The sequence below is a fragment of the Nerophis lumbriciformis genome, linkage group LG01 (genome assembly GCF_033978685.3).
Source record: "Nerophis lumbriciformis linkage group LG01, RoL_Nlum_v2.1, whole genome shotgun sequence".
Taxonomy (NCBI): domain Eukaryota; kingdom Metazoa; phylum Chordata; class Actinopteri; order Syngnathiformes; family Syngnathidae; genus Nerophis; species Nerophis lumbriciformis.
This window is the reverse complement of record NC_084548.2, coordinates 6,361,952-6,382,500: the sequence shown is the minus strand read 5'-3', so window position 1 is coordinate 6,382,500 and position 20,549 is coordinate 6,361,952.

Below are 20,549 nucleotides of genomic sequence, written 5' to 3'. Positions count from 1 at the left end.
TCCGTTGTCTCTTTGATGACACTGTAAGCCCGCGTAACAGTTGACAGTTTCTGTTGATGCTTGGTACCTGCCCTTCCGGTGACGGGGAGAACAAGGAGGTAGACGAGCAGGCTCGCAACCAGGTCAACCAGGTCGGCCTGTTTCGGGTTACGCGTCCACTTGAAAGAATCTGGGTGGGACTATTGAGTTCCACCTCAAATATTTATGTTAAAAATGTTGACCAGAAGCACATGATAGCAGCGTCGTGACCACTCAAAGTGCACTGCAAAAACTGAAATCTAAGTAAGATTAAATATCTCAAAAAAGGGTGATAATTGCTTATTTTCTGTCTGATAAGATAATTCTTCTCACAAAGCAGATTTTATGTTAGAGTGTTTTACTTGTTTTAAGGGTTTTAAATGATCTCAGTAAGATATTGCAGCTTGTTGCTGAGATTTGATGACCTATATTGAGTAAAACATGCTTGAAACTAGAATATCAACTGTTGCAAAGCTGTGTCATCAACACTCACAAGTATAAAACTACTTTTTTTCAAGTAATCATTTCTTATTTCAAGCATGAAAAAAAAAAAAATCATGATTTTGACACAATTGTGTCTCATAATTAAAACAGATGACAGCCAAATGGACGTTGCTGTTTTATTTTCAATGAAACAATAGAAAATACGTACTCATATAGTAGTACAGTTGGCACAGTACAGTAAACTGACTATTTAAACATTTAACATGTGACATTTCTAACAATTTTGAACAGAAATAGTTCATGCACATTCAGGTAAATTCTTTAAAATTATATATGCATACCTGCCAACTACTCCGGTTTTCCCGTAATTAGTACGGTTTTCATCAACCTATTCCGGGTTACGGTTGCAGTGATAAAAAATACGGTTTTTCAATAATTAAAAAAAATATTTTTTTTTTAAGTTTTATTCACGAAATCGCGCAACAACAATGACAATCGACACTGCTTCCCGTAACTTCCTATCGAGCCATTCCGAATGCCATGCGCGAGGCTATTTATAGCACCGCTGCCAAGCACGAGGCACCAGTTGCTCATTGTTTCCAAACGAGCGAACGATCATGGAATCAGCCGGAGAAAAATCGCAAACGAGTCTTAAACCGAAAAGAAAACTGCAGTCATTCCGTGAAGAATATTCAAAAGCCTATCCGGGAATAATTATCCGTTCCAAAAAGGGTGAAAACTACGCGAATTGCACCTTGTGCAGACAAGATTTTTCGATCGGACACGGAGGAATTAGCGATGTAAAAGACCACGTTGGGACAAAAAAACACGAGTCTAATGCCGTTGCTAGCGATACAAGTAAGTTTAGTACTGTTATACTGTTAAAAGTGTTTATACTATTTATGCTTTCAAGTCCAAGTTGAAGAAATCTTGTTAAATGTTGACAGCATAACTACCAAAATACAGAAGTATGTCCTTAATATTTTTGCAGTGCTATTTCTGTTGAAAAGTTCAAATGATTACATTAGAGATGTGATGTGCCACTTTTCAAGTGTCTGATGGCTTAAATTAATTTTCATTAATTTTTCATATTTTGAATTCTTTTGAAAGGCTTACAAAAAAACTACATTTGAATTGTAATTCCATGCTATTGACAGGACTATTAATTTTAATGAAGTTAGCTTACCATGTTTACAGTATGATAATTGTGATAGAAATGTGAATTTTAGGCACAGAATATTTTTTACAATTGAACAAGGCAGTAGATTATACAAGCTTGGACAGAAAGTTAATAATGACACCAATTTTTTTTTTAATGTAATTGTTTAGTACTGTTTTACCATTTGTTTACTGTAAAAAGTGTTTATACTTTCAATTAACAAATTGAAGTCTTGTGAAAGGTTGACAGGATAACTGGCATTAACTGTCAAAATAATTTCAAACTATTGAAGTTAGCTTACAGAATAAACATGTCAATCAACCCATATGATTTTTGCTGTAATATTTTTGTTTTGAAAAGTCACTGTGACTGATAGAAAAGTGATGGTTTTAGCAACATTTTAACCTGTCTGAATGCTAATAATCATTTTGCGTCGGGGGGCGAAGCTGAACCCCCCACCAGGACTTTGTCCTGGACCTACCGGGGCCTGCGGCCCCTGGACCCTGGCTACTAGGTTTTTCTGATTTCAAAAGTTGGCAGGTATGGATATGTATATATGCGCACTAATTGACTGAAAGAGCACGCACTTGGCGCGATGATGTCATGTTATCCATGGAAAAATGCATTTTTAGACATTATGATTTGCCTGAGCGGCTAGGAGACCCCGAAAGTAACAAGCGGTTGCCTTGTTGCCTTTCCATTAAGAACAATAAATTAGTTTCAAGAAATGTAATGCCTATTGCATATCATTATGTCAAGATAATGGCACTAGCATTTACTTCATTTAAGAATATTTTTCAACATATTGAGCCAAAAGATCTCTTTTTTTCTACCAAGAAAAGTGCACTTGTTATTAGTGAGAATATACTTATTTTAAGGTATTTTGGGGTTCATTGAGGTTAGCTAATTTGACTTGTTTTGGAAAGTCTTGGCAAGCCAAATTTTCTTGTTCTATTGGCAGATAATTTTGCTTCATTCAAGTAAAATACCCCTCATTTTTGTATTTTTCTTCTTGTTTTTGAACACTGACTTTTTGCAGTGCAGTTGCCTTGTTGCCTTTCCATTAAGAACAATAAACTAGTTTTTAGTATAAGTTTGCTGGTTTCAAGAAATGTAATGTCGAGCGCATATCATTATGTCAAGATAATGGCACTAGCATTTAATTTAAGAATATTTTTCAACATATTGAGCAAAAATTTCTCTTTTTTTTTCTACCAAGAAAAGTGCACTTTTACTTATTTTAAGGTATTTTTGGGTTCATTGAGGTTAGCTAATTTTACTTGTTTTGGAAAGTCTTGACAAGCCAAATTTTCTTGTTCTATTGGCAGATAATTTTGCTTCGTTCAAATAAAATACCCCTAATTTTTGTAAAAAAAAATTCTTGTTTTTGAACACTGACTTTTTGCAGTCAAAGTATTCACGAAGGCTCCACTTTGTCCACATTTTGTTATTTTACAGCCTTATTCCAAAATGAAATCAATCCTGAAAATTCAACAAATACCCCATAAGGAGAATGATTTAAAAAAAAAAAAAAATTTAATTTTGCAAATTTATTAAAACTAAGAAAATTACGTAAGTATTTACAGCTTTTCCTCAATACTTTGTTGATGCACCTTTGTCAGAAATTAAAGTATTTTTTATTTTAAGTATGAAAAAAAAATCATGATGTCGAGCGCATATCATTATGTCAAGATAATGGCGCTAGCATCTACTTCATTTAAGAATATTTTTCAACATATTGAGCAAAAAGGTCTCATTTTTTTCTAACAAGAAAAGTGTTATTAGTGAGAATATACTTATTTTAAGGTATTTTGGGGTTCATTGAGGTTAGCTAATTTTACTTGTTTTGGAAAGTCTTGACAAGCCAAATGTTCTTGTTCTATTGGCAGATAATTTTGCTTAGTTCAAATAAAATACCCCACATTTTTGTATTTTTTTTCTTCTTGTTTTTGAACACTGACTTTTTGCAGTGCAGTTGCCTTGTTGCCTTTCCATTAAGAACAATAAACTAGTTTTTAGTATAAGTTTGCTGGTTTCAAGAAATGTAATGTCGAGCGCATATCATTATGTCAAGATAATGGCACTAGCATTTAATTTAAGAATATTTTTCAACATATTGAGCAAAAATTTCTCTTTTTTTTTCTACCAAGAAAAGTGCACTTTTACTTATTTTAAGGTATTTTTGGGTTCATTGAGGTTAGCTAATTTTACTTGTTTTGGAAAGTCTTGACAAGCCTAATTTTCTTGTTCTATTGGCAGATAATTTTGCTTCGTTCAAATAAAATACCCCTCATTTTTGTATTTTTTTTTCTTGTTTTTGAACACTGACTTTGCAGTGAAAGTATTCACAAGGCTCCACTTTTTCCACATTTTGTTATTTTACAGCCTTATTCCAAAATGAAATGAATCCTGAAAATTCAACAAATACCCCATAAGGAGAATGATTTAAAAAAAAAATTTTTTTTTAATTTTGCAAATTTATTAAAACAAAGAAAATTACATGTACGTAAGTATTTACAGCTTTTCCTCAATACTTTGTTGATGCACCTTTGTCAGAAATTAAAGTCTTTTTTATTTTAAGTATGAAAAAAAAAATCATGATGTCGAGCGCATATCATTATGTCAAGATAATGGCACTAGCATTTAATTTAAGAATATTTTTCAACATATTGAGCAAAAATTTCTCATTTTTTTTTCTAACAAGAAAAGTGTTATTAGTGAGAATATACTTATTTTAAGGTATTTTTGGGTTCATTGAGGTTAGCTAATTTTACTTGTTTTGGAAAGTCTTGACAAGCCAAATTTTCTTGTTCTATTGGCAGATAATTTTGCTTCGTTCAAATAAAATACCCCTCATTTTTGTATTTTTTTTTTCTTGTTTTTGAACACTGACTTTTTGCAGTGAAAGTATTCACAAGGCTCCACTTTGTCCACATTTTGTTATTTTACAGCCTTATTCCAAAATGAAATGAATCCTGAAAATTCAACAAATACCCCATAAGGAGAATGATTTAAAAAAAATTTTTTTTTTAATTTTGCAAATTTATTAAAACAAAGAAAATTACATGTACGTAAGTATTTACAGCCTTTCCTCAATACTTTGTTGATGCACCTTTGTCAGAAATTAAAATCATTTTTATTTTAAGTATGAAAAAAAAAATCATGATGTCGAGCGCATATCATTATGTCAAGATAATGGCACTAGCATCTACTTCATTTAAGAATATTTTTCAACATATTGAGAAAAAAGATCTTTTTTTTTTTCTACCAAGAAAAGTGTTATTAGTGTGAATATACTTATTTTAAGGTATTTTTGGGTTCATTGAGGTTAGCTAATTTGACTTGTTTTGGAAAGTCTTGACAAGCCAAATTTTCTTGTTCTATTGGCAGATAATTTTGCTTCGTTCAAATAAAATACCCCTAATTTTTGTATTTTTTTTTCTTGTTTTTGAACACTGACTTTTTGCAGTGCAGTTGCCTTGTTGCCTTTCCATTAAGAACAATAAACTAGTTTTTAGTATAAGTTTGCTGGTTTCAAGAAATGTAATGTCGAGCGCATATCATTATGTCAAGATAATGGCACTAGCATTTAATTTAAGAATATTTTTCAACATATTGAGCAAAAATGTCTCTTTTTTTTTTTCTACCAAGAAAAGTGCACTTTTACTTATTTTAAGGTATTTGTGGGTTCATTGAGGTTAGCTAATTTGACTTGTTTTGGAAAGTCTTGACAAGCCTAATTTTCTTGTTCTATTGGCAGATAATTTTGCTTCGTTCAAATAAAATACCCCTCATTTTTGTATTTTTTTTTCTTGTTTTTGAACACTGACTTTTTGCAGTGAAAGTATTCACAAGGCTCCACTTTGTCCACATTTTGTTATTTTACAGCCTTATTCCAAAATGAAATGAATCCTGAAAATTCAACAAATACCCCATAAGGAGAATGATTTAAAAAAAAAAAAAAAAATTAATTTTGCAAATTTATTAATACTAAGAAAATTACATGTACGTAAGTATTTACAGCTTTTCCTCAATACTTTGTTGATGCACCTTTGTCAGGAATTAAAGTATTTTTTATTTTAAGTATGAAAAAAAAAATCATGATGCCGAGCGCATATCATTATGTCAAGATAATGGCGCTAGCATCTACTTCATTTAAGAATATTTTTCAATATATTGAGCAAAAAGGTCTCATTTTTTTCTAACAAGAAAAGTGTTATTAGTGAGAATATACTTATTTTAAGGTATTTTGGGGTTCATTGAGGTTAGCTAATTTTACTTGTTTTGGAAAGTCTTGGCAAGCCAAATTTTCTTGTTCTATTGGCAGATAATTTTGCTTAGTTCAAGTAAAATACCCCTAATTTTTGTATTTTTCTTCTTGTTTTTGAACACTGACTTTTTGCAGTGCAGTTGCCTTGTTGCCTTTCCATTAAGAACAATAAAGTAGTTTTTAGTATAAGTTTGCTGGTTTCAAGAAATGTAATGTCGAGCGCATATCATTATGTCAAGATAATGGCACTAGCATTTAATTTAAGAATATTTTTCAACATATTGAGCAAAAATTTCTCTTTTTTTTTCTACCAAGAAAAGTGCACTTTTACTTATTTTAAGGTATTTTTGGGTTCATTGAGCTTAGCTGATTTGACTTGTTTTGTAAAGTCTTGACAAGCCGAATTTTCTTGTTCTATTGGCAGATAATTTTGCTTCGTTCAAATAAAATACCCCTCATTTTTGTATTTTTTTTTCTTGTTTTTGAACACTGACTTTTTGCAGTGAAAGTATTCACAAGGCTCCACTTTTTCCACATTTTGTTATTTTACAGCCTTATTCCAAAATGAAATCAATCCTGAAAATTCAACAAATACCCCATAAGGAGAATGATTAAAAAAAATAAATAATTTAATTTTGCAAATTTATTAAAACAAAGAAAATTACATGTACGTAAGTATTTACAGCTTTTCCTCAATACTTTGTTGATGCACCTTTGTCAGAAATTAAAATCTTTTTTATTTTAAGTGTGAAAAAAAAAATCATGATGTCGAGCGCATATCATTATGTCAAGATAATGGCACTAGCATTTACTTCATTTAAGAATATTTTTCAACATATTGAGCAAAAAGGTCTCATTTTTTTTCTAACAAGAAAAGTGTTATTAGTGAGAATATACTTATTTTAAGGTATTTTTGGGTTCATTGAGGTTAGCTAATTTTACTTGTTTTGGAAAGTCTTGACAAGCCAAATGTTCTTGTTCTATTGGCAGATAATTTTGCTTAGTTCAAGTAAAATACCCCTCATTTTTGTATTTTTCTTCTTGTTTTTGAACACTGACTTTTTGCAGTGCAGTTGCCTTGTTGCCTTTCCATTAAGAACAATAAACTAGTTTTTAGTATAAGTTTGCTGGTTTCAAGAAATGTAATGTCGAGCGCATATCATTATGTCAAGATAATGGCACTAGCATTTCATTTAAGAATATTTTTCAACATATTGGGCAAAAATTTCTCCTTTTTTTTCTACCAAGAAAAGTGCACTTTTACTTATTTTAAGGTATTTTTGGGTTCATTGAGGTTAGCTAATTTGACTTGTTTTGGAAAGTCTTGACAAGCCAAATTTTCTTGTTCTATTGGCAGATAATTTTGCTTCGTTCAAATAAAATACCCCTCATTTTTGTATTTTTTTTTCTTGTTTTTGAACACTGACTTTTTGCAGTTAAAGTATTCACAAGGCTCCACTTTTTCCACATTTTGTTATTTTACAGCCTTATTCCAAAATGAAATCAATCCTGAAAATTCAACAAATACCCCATAAGGAGAATGATTAAAAAAAAAAAAATTTAATTTTGCAAATTTATTAAAACAAAGAAAATTACATGTACGTAAGTATTTACAGCTTTTCCTCAATACTTTGTTGATGCACCTTTGTCAGAAATTAAAGTCTTTTTTATTTTAAGTGTGAAAAAAAAAATTATGATGTCGAGCGCATATCATTATGTCAAGATAATGGCACTAGCATTTACTTCATTTAAGAATATTTTTCAACATATTGAGCAAAAAGGTCTCATTTTTTTTCTAACAAGAAAAGTGTTATTAGTGAGAATATACTTATTTTAAGGTATTTTTGGGTTCATTGAGGTTAGCTAATTTTACTTGTTTTGGAAAGTCTTGACAAGCCAAATTTTCTTGTTCTATTGGCAGATAATTTTGCTTACCGGTAATTCAAATAAAATACCCCTCATTTTTGTATTTTTTTTTCTTGTTTTTGAACACTGACTTTTTGCAGTGAAAGTATTCACAAGGCTCCACTTTGTCCACATTTTGTTATTTTACAGCCTTATTCCAAAATGAAATGAATCCTGAAAATTCAACAAATACCCCATAAGGAGAATGATTAAAAAAAAAAAAAAAAAAAATTAATTTTGCAAATTTATTAAAACTAAGAAAATTACATGTACGTAAGTGTTTACAGCTTTTCCTCAATACTTTGTTGATGCACCTTTGTCAGAAATTAAAGTCTTTTTTATTTTAAGTATGAAAAAAAAAATCATGATGCCGAGCGCATATCATTATGTCAAGATAATGGCACTAGCATTTAATTTAAGAATATTTTTCAACATATTGAGCAAAAATGTCTCTTTTTTTTTTCTACCAAGAAAAGTGCACTTTTACTTATTTTAAGGTATTTTTGGGTTCATTGAGGTTAGCTAATTTGACTTGTTTTAGAAAGTCTTGACAAGCCAAATTTTCTTGTTCTATTGGCAGATAATTTTGCTTAGTTCAAGTAAAATACCCCTCATTTTTGTATTTTTTTTCTTGTTTTTGAACACTGACTTTTTGCAGTGCAGTTGCCTTGTTGCCTTTCCATTAAGAACAATAAACTAGTTTTTAGTATAAGTTTGCTGGTTTCAAGAAATGTAATGTCGAGCGCATATCATTATGTCAAGATAATGCCACTAGCATTTAATTTAAGAATATTTTTCAACATATTGAGCAAAAATTTCTCTTTTTTTTTTCTACCAAGAAAAGTGCACTTTTACTTGTTTTAAGGTATTTTTGGGTTCATTGAGGTTAGCTAATTTTACTTGTTTTGGAAAGTCTTGGCAAGCCAAATTTTCTTGTTTTATTGGCAGATAATTTTGCTTAGTTCAAGTAAAATACCCCTCATTTTTGTATTTTTTTTTCTTGTTTTTGAACACTGACTTTTTGCAGTGCAGTTGCCTTGTTGCCTTTCCATTAAGAACAATAAACTAGTTTTTAGTATAAGTTTGCTGGTTTCAAGAAATGTAATGCCGAGCGCATATCATTATGTCAAGATAATGGCACTAGCATTTAATTTAAGAATATTTTTCAACATATTGAGCAAAAATTTCTAATTTTTTTTCTACCAAGAAAAGTGCACTTTTACTTATTTTAAGGTATTTTTGGGTTCACTGAGGTTAGCTAATTTTACTTGTTTTGGAAAGTCTTGACAAGCCAAATTTTCTTGTTCTATTGGCAGATAATTTTGCTTAGTTCAAGTAAAATACCCCTAATTTTTGTATTTTTTTTCTTGTTTTTGAACACTGACTTTTTGCAGTGCAGTTGCCTTGTTGCCTTTCCATTAAGAACAATAAACTAGTTTTTAGTATAAGTTTGCTGGTTTCAAGAAATGTAATGTCGAGCGCATATCATTATGTCAAGATAATGGCACTAGCATTTAATTTAAGAATATTTTTCAACATATTGAGCAAAAATTTATCTCTTTTTTTCTACCAAGAAAAGTGCACTTTTACTTATTTTAAGGTATTTTTGGGTTCATTGAGGTTAGCTAATTTTACTTGTTTTGGAAAGTCTTGACAAGCCAAATTTTCTTGTTCTATTGGCAGATAATTTTGCTTCGTTCAAATAAAATACCCCTAATTTTTGTAAAAAAAAATTCTTGTTTTTGAACACTGACTTTTTGCAGTCAAAGTATTCACGAAGGCTCCACTTTGTCCACATTTTGTTATTTTACAGCCTTATTCCAAAATGAAATCAATCCTGAAAATTCAACAAATACCCCATAAGGAGAATGATTTTAAAAAAAAAATAATTTAATTTTGCAAATTTATTAAAACAAAGAAAATTACATGTACGTAAGTATTTACAGCTTTTCCTCAATACTTTGTTGATGCACCTTTGTCAGAAATTAAAATCTTTTTTATTTTAAGTGTGAAAAAAAAAATCATGATGTCGAGCGCATATCATGATGTCAAGATAATGGCACTAGCATTTACTTCATTTAAGAATATTTTTCAACATATTGAGCAAAAAGGTCTCATTTTTTTCTACCAAGAAAAGTGTTATTAGTGAGAATATACTTATTTTAAGGTATTTTTGGGTTCATTGAGGTTAGCTAATTTTACTTGTTTTGGAAAGTCTTGACAAGCCTAATTTTCTTGTTCTATTGGCAGATAATTTTGCTTCGTTCAAATAAAATACCCCTCATTTTTGTATTTTTTTTTCTTGTTTTTGAACACTGACTTATTGCAATGAAAGTATTCACAAGGCTCCACTTTGTCCACATTTTGTTATTTTACAGCCTTATTCCAAAATGAAATCAATCCTGAAAATTCAACAAATACCCCATAAGGAGAATGATTTAAAAAAAAAAAAAAAAATTAATTTTGCAAATTTATTAAAACTAAGAAAATTACATGTACGTAAGTATTTACAGCTTTTCCTCAATACTTTGTTGATGCACCTTTGTCAGAAATTAAAGTCTTTTTTATTTTAAGTATGAAAAAAAAAATCATGATGTCGAGCGCATATCATTATGTCAAGATAATGGCACTAGCATTTAATTTAAGAATATTTTTCAACATATTGAGCAAAAATTTCTCTTTTTTTTTCTACCAAGAAAAGTGCACTTTTACTTATTTTAAGGTATTTTTGGGTTCATTGAGGTTAGCTAATTTTACTTGTTTTGGAAAGTCTTGACAAGCCAAATTTTCTTGTTCTATTGGCAGATAATTTTGCTTCGTTCAAATAAAATACCCCTCATTTTTGTATTTTTTTTTCTTGTTTTTGAACACTGACTTTTTGCAGTGCAGTTGCCTTGTTGCCTTTCCATTAAGAACAATAAACTAGTTTTTAGTATAAGTTTGCTGGTTTCAAGAAATGTAATGCCGAGCGCATATCATTATGTCAAGATAATGGCACTAGCATTTAATTTAAGAATATTTTTCAACATATTGAGCAAAAATTTCTCTTTTTTTTTCTACCAAGAAAAGTGCACTTTTACTTATTTTAAGGTATTTTTGGGTTCATTGAGGTTAGATGATTTTACTTGTTTTGGAAAGTCTTGGCAAGCCAAATTTTCTTGTTTTATTGGCAGATAATTTTGCTGAGTTCAAGTGAAATACCCCTCATTTTTGTATTTTTTTTCTTGTTTTTGAACACTGACTTTTTGCAGTGCAGTTGCCTTGTTGCCGTTCCATTAAGAACAATAAACTAGTTTTTAGTATAAGTTTGCTGGTTTCAAGAAATGTAATGCCGAGCGCATATCATTATGTCAAGATAATGGCACTAGCATTTAATTTAAGAATATTTTTCAACATATTGAGCAAAAATTTCTCTTTTTTTTTCTACCAAGAAAAGTGCACTTTTACTTATTTTAAGGTATTTTTGGGTTCATTGAGGTTAGATGATTTTACTTGTTTTGGAAAGTCTTGGCAAGCCAAATTTTCTTGTTTTATTGGCAGATAATTTTGCTGAGTTCAAGTGAAATACCCCTCATTTTTGTATTTTTTTTCTTGTTTTTGAACACTGACTTTTTGCAGTGCAGTTGCCTTGTTGCCGTTCCATTAAGAACAATAAACTAGTTTTTAGTATAAGTTTGCTGGTTTCAAGAAATGTAATGTCGAGCGCATATCATTATGTCAAGATAATGGCACTAGCATTTAATTTAAGAATATTTTTCAACATATTGAGCAAAAATTTCTAATTTTTTTTCTACCAAGAAAAGTGCACTTTTACTTATTTTAAGGTATTTTTGGGTTCATTGAGGTTAGCTAATTTTACTTGTTTTAGAAAGTCTTGACAAGCCAAATTTTCTTGTTCTATTGGCAGATAATTTTGCTTCGTTCAAATAAAATACCCCTCATTTTTGTATTTTTTTTTCTTGTTTTTGAACACTGACTTTTTGCAGTGAAAGTATTCACAAGGCTCCACTTGTTCCACATTTTGTTATTTTACAGCCTTATTCTAAAATGAAATGAATCCTGAAAATTCAACAAATACCCCATAAGGAGAATGATTAAAAAAAAAAAAAAATTTAATTTTGCAAATTTATTAAAACTAAGAAAATTACATGTACGTAAGTATTTACAGCTTTTCCTCAATACTTTGTTGATGCACCTTTGTCAGAAATTAAAGTCTTTTTTATTTTAAGTATGAAAAAAAAATCATGATGTCGAGCGCATATCATTATGTCAAGATAATGGCACTAGCATCTACTTCATTTAAGAATATTTTTCAACATATTGAGCAAAAAGGTCTCATTTTTTTCTAACAAGAAAAGTGTTATTAGTGAGAATATACTTATTTTAAGGTATTTTTGGGTTCATTGAGGTTAGCTAATTTTACTTGTTTTGGAAAGTCTTGGCAAGCCAAATTTTCTTGTTCTATTGGCAGATAATTTTGCTTCGTTCAAATAAAATACCCCTCATTTTTGTATTTTTTTTTCTTGTTTTTGAACACTGACTTTTTGCAGTGCAGTTGCCTTGTTGCCTTTCCATTAAGAACAATAAACTAGTTTTTAGTATAAGTTTGCTGGTTTCAAGAAATGTAATGTCGAGCGCATATCATTATGTCAAGATAATGGCACTAGCATTTAATTTAAGAATATTTTTCAACATATTGGGCAAAAATTTCTCTTTTTTTTTCTACCAAGAAAAGTGCACTTTTACTTATTTTAAGGTATTTTTGGGTTCATTGAGGTTAGCTAATTTTACTTGCTTTGGAAAGTCTTGACAAGCCAAATTTTCTTGTTCTATTGGCAGATAATTTTGCTTAGTTCAAATAAAATACCCCTTATTTTTTATAATTTTTTCTTGTTTTTGAACACTGACTATTTGCAGTGTGGAAAGTCATGCCAAGTGATGCTACCCTAAGGGGCTTCTTGCCGTTTTCTCTTGCTCGCATGAGTAACAAACCGGGATGTCAACACCTGGTGGGATTTAGGAGAGAAAAAACAGGTAGAGGAAAAAAAAAAAAAAACTGGTGAGAACTCGCGCACGGCTTTAAGGAGATGCCGACCGGGGGAGCGCCGCATTCCAAGTGGCTGACTCCAACGCCTCGCACGCGGTCCTGGCGGCCGCCGCGTATTTCAAGGGGAAAGGTCAGCATTCCCTCCCTTCAAATGTTAAAAGAGCGGAGCATAGTAGTGACAGTCAGTGCTGAGTGAAAGGTGAGGAGAGTGTTTTGGTGCTGTTGGAACACACACATGGACTGTCACCCTGTCAATAAGCACGTGTGTGTCATTGCACTGTGAGTCACGGGCTTGTTGTTGTGCTCTTTATACACACTTCATCTACACAATCAAACATTGCATTGTGCAAGCAATATGCATTTAGGGCCCCCGAAGGATTCGGCAAATGGGGCACAGTTCATCCTTCCCGATCCTTTTTTTTTTTTGCTTTGGGCTTTTCCCTGTCAGCGGATATATATATATATATATATATATATATTTTATTATATATATATATATATATGTCCAGGGTGTACCCCGCCTTCCGCCCGATTGTAGCTGAGATAGGCTCCAGCGCCCCCCGCGACCCCAAAGGGAATAAGCGGTAGGAAATGGATGGATGGATATATATATATATTTTATTATTTATATATATATATATATATATATATATATATATATATATAAAATAAATACTTGAATTTCAGTGTTCATTTATTTGCACATATATACACACACATAACACTCATCTACTCATTGTTGAGTTAAGGTTTGAATTGTCCATCCTTGTTCTATTCTCTGTCACCATTTTTCGAACCATGCTGAACACCCTCTCCGATGATGCATTGCTGTGTGGCACGCACAAAAGTGCTTTCATCAAATGCACTAGATGGCAGCATTGTCCTCAGGCCCGGCCCTAACCAATCTGGCGCCCTAGGCAAGATTTTAGGTGGCGCCCCCCCCCCACATCGGCAGTGAAGTGTATATACTCACAAGAAACCGAATAGCTTTGTCTTTGACCTTCTTTTTTTTTACTTACAACTATACCTAATATATAAAGGGGTGGAAAAGTGACTATTACCTGCAGGGCAAACATTAGCTAACCAGAAGGCAATAACAATGTAAACAAAAAACACCTGCTTAAAATATCTAATACAAATGTCCCAGAGGAATGTAGGTGGGAGTACTGTAATTACCTAACATTACATTATTATTTTCCATAACAATTTAGCCCCCTCCACAATATTAACCCGACGTTAAAACAGAACTAGCTATTTATTGATTAGCAATTGCCGACTCATGTAACATTAGCTTAATGCTAAAAAGCCAGGTTACTATCACATTCTGTAACAGACAAATAATTTCATGTAGGCTAACGTTACCTACCTGCTACCTCTGTCTTTTCTCGTTTCTCCTCCTCTTCTTTTCTCTTTTTTCTTCCCTGGGCACCTGACAGTTTTGGCCGTTTTGACATCTTGTGTTGATTTTTTGATGTGGTGACGTCCAAAAAGAGTCATGATACGGGAAGGGAGGGGGCGCACCGTGCGGGGGGGGGGATGTTGTAACAAATAATATTTCTATTAAATAGGCTTTACTTTGCATTTTAATTAATGTGGGATTCTTTTTTGTATTTAGAAATAATAGTACCACCTTTTTTTCTCTTTTTTTTTTTTTTTCTCTCCAACATTTGTGGCACTTGCGTGGCGCCCCCTGATGGACGGCGCCCTTAGCATTTGCCTATACAGCCTATGCCACGGGCCGGCCCTGATTGTCCTGTTTAAGAGTGTCACAACATTGCTGTTTACGGCAGACGAACTGCTTTACGGTATACAAAAAAGTGACTGCTGTTGTTGTGTGTTGTTGCCACGCTGGGAGGACGTTAATGAAACTGCCTAAGAATAAACCCACATAAGAAACCAAGAACTCGCCCTCCTTCATTCTATAGTTATAACGTGATTGGGCATGTACGCTTTTTTATATTGTGGAGGACCTGAGTCCGCCTGAATTTCGGGAGAAAATTTGTCCCGGGAGGTTTTCGGGAGAGGCGCTGAATTTCGGGAGTCTCCCGGAAAATCCGGGAGGGTTGGCAAGTATGGTTAAAGGGGAACATTATCACAATTTCAGAAGGGTTAAAACCATTAAAAATCAGTTCCCAGTGGCTTATTTTATTTTTCGAAGTTTTTTTCAAAATTTTACCCATCACGCAATATCCCTAAAAAAAGCTTCAAAGTGCCTGATTTTAACCATCGTTATATACACCCGTCCATTTTCCTGTGACGTCACATAGTGATGCCAACACAAACAAACATATAGCGACATTAGCTCGGATTTCAGCGGCTTAAGCGATTCAACAGATTACGCATGTATTGAAACGGATGGTTGTAGTGTGGAGGCAGGTAGCGAAAACGAAATTGAAGAAGAAACTGAAGCTATTAAGCCATATCGGTTTGAACCGTATGCAAGCGAAACCGACGAAAACGAGACAACATCCAGCGACACGGGAGAAAGCGAGGACGAATTCGGCGATCGCCTTCTAACCAACGATTGGTATGTGTTTGTTTGGCATTAAAGGAAACTAACAACTATGAAGTAGGTTTACAGCATATGAAATACATTTGGCAACAACATGCACTTTGAGAGTGCAGACAGCCCAATTTTCATCAATTAATATATTCTGTAGACATACCCTCATCCGCTCTCTTTTCCTGAAAGCTGATCTGTCCAGTTTTGGAGTTGATGTCAGCATCTGCTTTGAGTGTCGCAGGATATCCACACATTCTTGCCATCTCTGTCGTAGCATAGCTTTCGTCGGTAAAGTGTGCGGAACAAACGACCGACCATTTCGTCGGCTTTCCCCACAGCCTCGTATTTTGAACAAATTTCGTCCGATTTCTTGCCATTTTCGCATCTTTGGGCCACTGGTGCAACTTGAATCCGTCCCTGTTCGTGTTGTTACACCCTCCGACAACACACCGACGAAAGTGAGAAAATGACGAATTGCTTCCCGATGTGACGTCACAAACATCGCTCCGAGAGCGAATAATAGAAAGGCATTTAATTCGCCAAAATTCACCCATTTAGAGTTCGGAAATCGGTTAAAAATATATATGTTTTCTTTTTCTGCAACATCAAGGTATATATTGACACTTACATAGGTCTGGTGATAATGTTCCTTTGTTGGAGGTACCAAACCCCACCAGTTTCATATGCGCATTCACCGAACCCTTCTTTAGTGAAAAATAAAATGTTTTTTTTCAAATTCAAGACAAAGTTATATGTTTTTGGTAACACTTTAGTATGGGGAACATATTCTTAGTAACAAAGACTTACCGTAATTTAGAGTTATTTGGTTAGGGTTAGTGGGTTAGGGCCAGGGTTAGAGGTTTAGGGTTATAATAAGGCATTAATAAGTACTTAATAATGACTAGTTAAAGGCCTACTGAAATGTGATTTTCTTATTTAAACGGGGATAGCAGGTCCATTCTATGTGTCATACTTGATCATTTCGCGATATTGCCATATTTTTGCTGAAAGGATTTAGTAGAGAACATCGACGATAAAGTTTGCAACTTTTGGTCGCTGATAAAAAAGCCTTGCCTGTACCGGAAGTAGCAGACGAGTAGCGTGACGTCACAGGTTGTGGAGCTCCTCACATCCGCACATTGTTTACAATCATGGCCACCAGCATTGAGAGCGATTCGGACCGAGAAAGCGACGATTTCCCCATTAATTTGAGCGAGGATGAAAGATTCGTGGATGAGGAAAGTGAGAGTGAAGGACTAGAGGGCAGTGGGAGCGATTCAGAGAGGCGGGTGGGACCTGATATTCAGCTGGGAATGACTAAAACAGTAAATAAACACAAGACATATATACTCTATTAGCCACAACACAACCAGGCTTGTATTTAATATGCCACAAATTAATCCCGCATAACAAACACCTCCCCCCTCCCGTCCATATAACCCGCCAATACAACTCAAACACCTGCACAACACACTCAATCCCACAGCCCAAAGTACCGTTCACCTCCCCAAAGTTAATAAAGCACATATATTTCCCCAAAGTCCCCAAAGTTAATTATGTGACATGCACATAGCGGCACGCACGTACGGGCAAGCGATCAAATGTTTGGAAGCCGCAGCTGCATGCGTACTCACGGTACCGCGTCTGCGCATCCAACTCAAAGTCCTCCTGGTAAGAGTCTCTATTGTCCCAGTTCTCCACAGGCCAATGGTAAAGCTTGACTGTCATCTTCCGGGAATGTAAACAATGAAACATTGGCTGTGTTTGTGTTGCTGCAGTCGGCCGCAATACACCGCTTCCCACCTACAGCTTTCTTCTTTGCCGTCTCCATTGTTCATTGAACAAATTGCAAAAGATTCACCAACACGGATGTCCAGAATCCCGTGGAATTTTGCGATGAAAACAGACGACTTAATAGCTGGCCACCATGCTGTCCCAAAATGTCCTCTACAATCCGTGACGTCACGCGCTGACGTCATCATACCGAGACGTTTTCAGCAGGATATTTTGCGCAAAATTTAAAATTGCACTTTAGTAAGCTAACCCGGCCGTATTGGCATGTGTTGCAATGTTTAGATTTCATCATTGATATATAAACTATCAGACTGCGTGGTCGGTAGTAGTGGGTTTCAGTAGGCCTTTAAGAGCCAATATGTTACTAATTTGCATGTTAATAAGCAACTAATTAATGGTGAATATGTTCCCCATACTAAAGTGGTACCATGTTTTATTACTGGTGCACAAAATGAAGCGTGCATGAACATCACCTTGTTCAAAGAACAAAACCAACACAACTCACAACAAATTACACACCTGCAAATCAGTCAACTGTTGTCGTATCCGTAATACGCCGATAGGGAGACGTTTTTATTTACACGATGAGTCGGGTGTGTCTTGACCTCCGCCGAACCCCTGAGCCAGACTCACCGAACCCCTAGGGTTCCATCGAACCCAGGTTAAGAACCACTGGTATAGACTAAGTAGAGCATAAAGAGGAAGATTATGATGAAGGTGAAAGAACAGGCCAACATATTTGGATAATTTTTTTAAAGGGGAACATTATCACCAGACCTATGTAAGCGTCAATATATACCTTGATGTTGCAGAAAAAAGACCATATATCTTTTTAACCGATTTCCGAACTCTAAATGGGTGAATTTTGGCGAATTAAACGCCTTTCTAATATTCGCTCTCGGAGCGATGACGTCACATCGGGAAGCAATCCGCCATTTTCTCAAACACCGAGTCAAATCAGCTCTGTTATTTTCCGTTTTTTCTACTGTTTTCCGTACCTTGGAGACATCATGCCTCGTCGGTGTGTTGTCGGAGGGTGTAACAACACGAACAGGGATGGATTCAAGTTGCACCAGTGGCCCAAAGATGCGAAAGTGGCAAGAAATTGGACGTTTGTTCCGCACACTTTACCGACGAAAGCTATGCTACGACAGAGATGGCAAGAATGTGTGGATATCCTGCGACACTCAAAGCAGATGCATTTCCAACCATAAAGTCAAAGAAATCTGCCGCCAGACCCCCATTGAATCTGCCGGAGTGTGTGAGCAATTCAGGGACAAAGGACCTCGGTAGCACGGCAAGCAATGGCGGCAGTTTGTTCCCGCAGACGAGCGAGCTAAACCCCCTGGATGTCTTGGCTCACACCGTCCCTAGCTTCCCTGGCCTGCTGACATCAACTCCAAAACTGGACAGATCAGCTTTCAGGAAAAGAGAGCGGATGAGGGTATGTCTACAGAATATATTAATTGATGAAAATTGGGCTGTCTGCACTCTCAAAGTGCATGTTGTTGCCAAATGTATTTCATATGCTGTAAACCTAGTTCATAGTTGTTAGTTTCCTTTAATGCCAAACAAACACATACCAATCGTTGGTTAGAAGGCGATCGCCGAATTCGTCCTCGCTTTTTTTATGATGTTATTATATATTTGATAGTATATATCTGTATCATGAATTAAGTGGACCCCGACTTAAACAAGTTGAAAAACTTATTGGGGTGTTACCATTTAGTGGTCAATTGTACGGAATATGTACTGTACTGTGCAATCTACTAATAAAAGTTTTAATCAATCAAAAAACAGGACTCTGAAAAATTGTGGTGTACAGCGGCCTTTTTAAAAAAAATCATACATTTTACTTTTTGAAACTGATACCGATAATTTCCGATATTACATTTTGAAGCATTTATCGGCCGATAATATCGGCAGTCCGATATTATCGGACATCTCTAGTTTTAAGAAATGTTTCTTTACACTTGTAGGAATGTCCTACCCGGTAGGCTAAAAGCCCAGACTCACAACCCGCTAACATGCGTCGCTCTTCACACCTCAGGGAATGGCGGTGAGATGTACTTAAAGGGGAACATTATCACCAGACCTATGTAAGTGTCAATATATACCTTGATGTTGCAGAAAAAAGACCATATATTTTTTTTATCAATTTCCGAACTCTAAATGGGTGAATTTTGGCGAATTAAACGCCTTTCTATTATTCGCTCTCGGAGCGATGTTTGTGACGTCACTTCGGGAAGCAATCCGCCATTTTCTCACTTTCGTCGGTGTGTTGTCGTAGGGTGTAACAACACGAACAGGGACGGATTCAAGTTGCACCAGTGGCCCAAAGATGCCAAAGTGGCAAGAAATTGGACGAAATTTGTTCAAAATACGAGGCTGTGGGGAAAGCCGACGAAATGGTCAGTCGTTTGTTCCGCACACTTTACCGACGAAAGCTATGCTACGACAGAGATGGCAAGAATGTGTGGATATCCTGCGACACTCAAAGCAGATGCTGACATCAACTCCAAAACTGGACAGATCAGCTTTCAGGAAAAGAGCGCGGATGAGGGTATGTCTACAGAATATATTAATTGATGAAAATTAGGCTGTCCGCACTCTCAAAGTGCATGTTGTTGCCAAATGTATTTCATATGCTGTAAACCTAGTTCATAGTTGTTAGTTTCCTTTAATGCCAAACAAACACATACCAATCGTTGGTTAGAAGGCGATCGCCGAATTCGTCCTCACTTTCTCCCGTGTCGCTGGCTGTTGTGTCGTTTTCGCTTGCATACGGTTCAAACCGATATGGCTCAATAGCTTCAGTTTCTTCTTCAATTTCGTTTTCGCTACCTGCCTCCACACTACAACCATCCGTTTCAATACATGCGTAATCTGTTGAATCGCTTAAGCCGCTGAAATCCGAGTCTGAATCCGAGCTAATGTCGCTATAGCTTGCTGTTCTATCCGCCATGTTTGTTTGTGTTGGCTTCACTATGTGACGTCACAGGAAAATGGACGGGTGTATATAACGATGGTTAAAATCAGGCACTTTGAAGCTTTTTTTTAGGGATATTGCGTGATGGGTAAAATTTTGAAAAGAACTTCGAAAAATAAAATAAGCCACTGGGAACTGATTTTTAATGGTTTTAACCATTCTGAAATTGTGATAATGTTCCCCTTTAACAGATGGCTATTGTGACATTTGAAATTGAGGTATTCGTCAATGATGATCCCCAGGAATTTTTTTATGTTAAAGGTCCGACGGGCCGGATTGAAAATCTTAATGGGCCGCATGTGGCCCAGGTCTGGTTTATAGCGAATTGCTTTATATCATAAAGACCTTCATGTCACGTAAAAACTAAATTGCATTGTGCACGCCTGCCCTTATTGAACAAGACCACATTCCCTGCCTTTG